This window comes from Enhydra lutris, unplaced genomic scaffold, assembly GCF_002288905.1.
Source record: "Enhydra lutris kenyoni isolate GAN:26980312 unplaced genomic scaffold, ASM228890v2 scaffoldscaffold23, whole genome shotgun sequence".
Taxonomy (NCBI): domain Eukaryota; kingdom Metazoa; phylum Chordata; class Mammalia; order Carnivora; family Mustelidae; genus Enhydra; species Enhydra lutris.
Genome location: NW_019154107.1, coordinates 25,733,807 through 25,739,258, shown reverse-complemented (window position 1 = coordinate 25,739,258; position 5,452 = coordinate 25,733,807).

Genomic DNA, 5,452 nt, shown 5'->3' with positions numbered 1-5,452 from the left:
GTGGCTCAGTGGGTTAAAGCCTCTGCCTTCGGCTCAGGTCATGGTCCCAGGGTCCTGGGATCGAGCCCCACATCGGGCTCTCTGCTCTGCAGGGAGACTGCTTCCTCCCCTCTCTCTCTGCTTGCCTCTCTGCTTGCTTGCGATCTCTCTCTCTGTCAAGTAAATAAATAAATAATCTTTAAAAATATATATATATATAAAATAAGTGGCTCAGTCAGTTAAGTGCCAGACTCTTGGCTTTGGCTCAGGTTGTGACCTTAGGGTCTCGAGATCAAGCCCTGCGTAAGGCCCTCCACTCCACAGGGAATCTACTTGAGGATTCTCTTTCCCTCTCCCTCCGCCCCTCCCCTACTCTCTTTCTCAAATAAATAAGTATTTTAAAAAAACATAAAAGGAGGAAGTGAAATAGTAGTTTTTTAATGTAATCAAAGTTAAATTGTTATTGGCATAAAATAAACTGTTATATCAATAAGGTGTTTTATGCAAGTCTCATGATAACCACAAAGCAAAAACCTACATACAGTAGATTCACAAGAGATAAGCAGAAGAGAATCAAAGCATACCATGGAAAATCATAAATTCACAAAGGATGGCAGCAAGAAGGGAATAAAGGAACAAGGAAACTTCAAAGCATCCAAAAACCATGAATAAAACAGCACTAGTAACTCCTAACCTATAAATAATTACTCCACATATGAAGGGATTAAATTCTCCAATCAAAAGAAATAGAATGGCTGGATGGGGAAAAGAAGCAACCAGAATAAACCATGTGATGCCAACAGGAGACTCTTTAGCTTTAAGGACACACACAGGTACAAAGTGAAGGGGTGGAAAAAGAAATTCCATGTATGAGAAAAACAGACAGTAAGGTAGCTATACCTACATCAGACAAAAGACTGTAAGTTGAAAATGGTAACAAAACTAAAAAAGTCATTATATAATGATAGAGAGATTAATTCATAATCATAACTATATATACACCCAATATCAGAGTACCTAAATATATTAAGCAAATACTAACAAATCTAAAGGGAGAAATAGACAAAAATACAATAATTGTAGGGGACCTTCAGCAACGGCTAGATTATACAGACAGAAAATCAACAGGAAAATGTTGGACTTGAACCATACATCAGACCAAATGGACCTAACAGACATTTATTGAACATTCCATTCAACAGCAGCAGAATGCACATTCTTCTCAATTGCACATAGAACATTCTCTAAGATAAATCACATAATAGGACACAAAACAAGTCTTGGCAAATTTAAGAAGGTTGAAATCATACTACATATCTTCTTTAACCACATGGTGTAAAACTATAAATCAACAACAAAAGGAGAGCTGGAAAATGTACAAGCATGTAGAAACTAAACAACACACTTCTGGAAAACAAATGGGTCCAAGAAGGAATCAAAAGGAGAATTAAGATTGTCCACCTTAAATTTATGCAGTGCTATATGTCAATTATATCTCAATAAAGCTGGGGAGGAAAAACTCAAGATGCAATTAAACCAATAAAACTATCAAGAGCCCAAGTTAAAGCTTTTTTTTTTTTTTAATCCATATGCTAGTATAGACTAAGGGCACCTGACAAAACAGTTCATATGAAAATAACTGAGTATTTTAGTTTGCTGGAAGTTTAGGGGCACCTGGGTGGCTCAGTGGATTAAGCCGCTGCCTTCGGCTCAGGTCATGATCTCAAGGTCCTAGGATCGATCCTTGCATCCGGCTCTCTGCTCAGCAGGGAGCCTGCTTCCCCCTCTCTCTTCCTGACTCTCTGCCTACTTGTGATCTCTCTCTATGTCAAATAAATAAATAAAATCTAAAAAAAAAAGAAAGAAAGTTTATATGAGCCAAAAAAACTAAATGCAGCTGCCAAAAAAAGAGAATATAATCTCTGATATATATATATATATAGATAGATAGATAGATAGATAATGCCCAGCATGAATGAAATATATCATGCCCAGCATGAATGAAATCCAGACCATATCTACTCCTTAATATGGAAATCAATTGAGTATATCATTGGTTCTCAGCATGCATCAGAATCACCCAGAAGACCTGTTAAAGCACAGATTACAGGCCCTGCCACAAAGTTTCTGCTCAGTAGGTCTGGGGTGTGGCCCAAGAATGTGCATTTCTAGTAATTTCCCAGATAAAGCTTGTTTTAGGGCCACACTTTCAGAGCCACTGAACAAGAATATTGTCAGAGGGTACACCACACTATGGCAAATGTTCTAGGAGCATTATGATAAGAGAACATGTTCAAAGAATGGGATATATTTAGCTTGATAGGAGTTACATGATAACTTGCTACCCATATTTGAAAGCTTATGTGGCAGAACAAACGGACTTGTCAGTTGTAGTTCAAGAGGCAAAACTGAATTAAATTGCAAATTACAAAAAGGCAAATTTGAGCTCAACACAAGGACATACATTCTGTTAGGATCATTCAAAAATAGAATTGATTAAGTTTCAAAAAATCAGGTTGTAGATTTCTATGTATGGATGTATGTCTTTTTTGTGAATATATGTATCTTTAAAACCTGGACAATTAATATATAGCAAAAGTTTAGCAGTGCTTATCTTTTGGTAGGGGTTAGACAGATTTTTTTCTTTTGGTTATTTCTATTATCTAATTTTACCACAGTGAATATGGATTATTTATGTAATAAAATACTAGGAGCTGAAAAATAAAATGGGTTGTTTTGCAGGATAGATAGGTGGTACCCTCTTACCTAAAGTGATCAAGCAGAAGCTAATGAAAAAGCTTAGTAAATGCTTAGAGAAATGGTTCTCAAACTTTAAAATACATCAGAATTGGGGTGTCTGGGTGGCTCAGTGGATTGAGCACCTGCCTTCGGCTCAGGTCATGATCTCAGGGTTCTTGGATCAAGCCCCACATCGGGATCGCTGCACAGCAGGGAGCCTGCCCCCCCCACCCCGCTTGCCTCTCTGCCTACTTGTGACCTTTCTCTGTCAAATAAATAAATAAAATCTTTTAAAAAACATTAAAAATAAAATACATCAGAATCTCCTGCAGGGCTTGTTAAAATAGAGTGCTAGCCCCCACTCTCAGAGTTTCTGATTCAGTGGGTCTGGGTTTGAATCAGAGAATTTGCATTTCTAAAACTTTTTTGGTCATGTCACTGCTGCTGGTCTGGAGGCCATAATTTGAGTAGCTCTTGTGTGGTAGGCATACTTCTAAAATGGCCTCCAGTGATTCCCATCTCCTGGCATCCATGCCCTTAAATAATCCTCTCCTTTTATGTGTGGGCTGTACCTAATGACTTGTTTCTAACAGATATAATACAACAGTGATGGAACATCACTACTGAGATTAGGCTATAAAAGACTGTGAGGAACTTCTGTTTCCAGAAAGAAGTAGAGAAGTACATTTCCCTATCACTCCTACTAAGTATAACTTAAAACTCTAGACATTGTAAGTAAATCAAACATAAGACACTGACAAATGGAAAGAAGACCCATGAGCTAAGGAAGTTGAGAATTGAGGAATGACATGGTTGTGAGCTCCCCATGTTTTCTTATTGCCTCATATATTCAAAACTTGGTGCTAGAGAAGCCAGCAACCTGGAAAGGCCAACTGACAGAGATTTTTTTTTAAAGCCCAACAAAAACCATATCTCTCTAGCCAAAGGACTAGGAAAGGGCGGCCTAGAAAGACAGAAAAAAACTGTGACCTTACCCCCACCAGCAAGGCCAAGAGGAGAACCTACATCTTCACCCTCACCAGTCTATAACAAGGCACTCTAATTTCCCTTCTCCATTGGGGTGATGCAGAGAAGGCCAAGTGGGGAGCCAAAAGTTCCATGTCCACCAGGCAGTAACAAGGCATAACCACTCTCTTCCAACCATCAGTGAAGACCATGTGGGGAATCTGGACTTCAATCCCCACCCTGTGGTAATGAAGTACCCACTTTGTCTCCCTGACAGGGCTGTATCAGAGAGCCTAGTAGTGAGTCAGAACTTTTACCACCATCCGGGGTAACAAGGTCATCATCACCCTGCAATATCACTAGAGACCACAGTGGGGAGTAATAATGGGGCACTTGTGATATCCCAGCTAGAGTGAAATCAGCAGAGGCTTAGTGGAGGTCAGGAGTTCCCATAGCCCCTCAGAAGTAAAAAGACCCTCCTTCGGGGCACCTGGGTAGCTCAGTGGGTTAAAGCCTCTGCCTTCGGCTCAGGTCATGATCTCAGGATCCTGGGATTGAGACCCGCATCGGGCTCTCTGCTCAGCGGGGAGACTGCTTCCTCCTCTCTCTCTCTTTCTGCCTGCCTCTCTGCCTACTCGTGATCTCTGTCTGTCAAGTAAATAAATTAAAAAATCTTAAAAAAAAAAAAAAAGACCCTCCTTCCCAGGTGTCAACAATAGCTGAGTGGGAGCCTGAACTTCCCTCTGGAAGTAATGAGGTGGCTCTCTCCCTGCTAGTCCCTTTCCAGTGGTATTTCAAGAAGTCAGGTAAAACATAATACTTAAATAAGATCTTGAATTTCATAACATAATATCAAAAATGTCCAGATTTCAACTGAAAATCACTCATTGTACCAAAAATTAGGAAAAGCTCAACTTGAATGAAAAAAGACAATCAGTAGATGCCAACAGCAATATGACATAGATGTTGAAATTATCTAACAAAGGGGCGCCTGGGTGGCTCAGTGGGTTAAAGCCTCTGCCTTCGACTCAGGTCATGGTCCCAGGGTCCTGGGATCGAGCCCCGCATCTGGCTCTCTGCTCAGCAGGGAGCCTGCTTCCTCCTCTCTCTCTGCCTGCCTCTCTGCCTACTTGTGATCTCTGTCAAATAAATAAATAAAATCTTAAAAAAAAAAGAAATCACCACATGTTTTCAGACATCATGATCTATAATTTAAGAGGGACAGTCTCTGTCCTTTGGCTGACTTTTCTCCCAAACTGTAACATGTAAGACTTTGGTCCATTACTAGTAAGGTAAACAGTTCTCAGGAATAACATCTCACATTTTCTCTATAACACTGATTAAACAGTGGCAGTGTCTGGCACTTGAGAAATTTTTATTTTCTGGAGATCTTTATGCATATAAAGATTATCCCTTCACTACTTGGTCCCTTTCTTATTCTTCCTAGTTGTGAGATGTTTAAGGATGGGATAGAGGAGGGAGGCAGTGTCCATGTCTTCCTAATACCAACTTATGTGTACAAGATGAAAAACAGATTTAGGAATATCTGTGTAAGTGTGACCAATATCATACTCATGCCTAGACAAACCAGACTCTGACAGTTCCTCTGGCTTCCTGACTTCCCCAAACTGATCCACAAATGGAGTTCAAATATTCTCCCAGCAGTGACCCGGCTACAAAGCATCCCAATGGGTCCCCTGGAAGGGGGTTGGGGACAGGGCCTTGGAAGGCTACTGACAGCATCATGAGGCCTGTTAAACCCACCCTG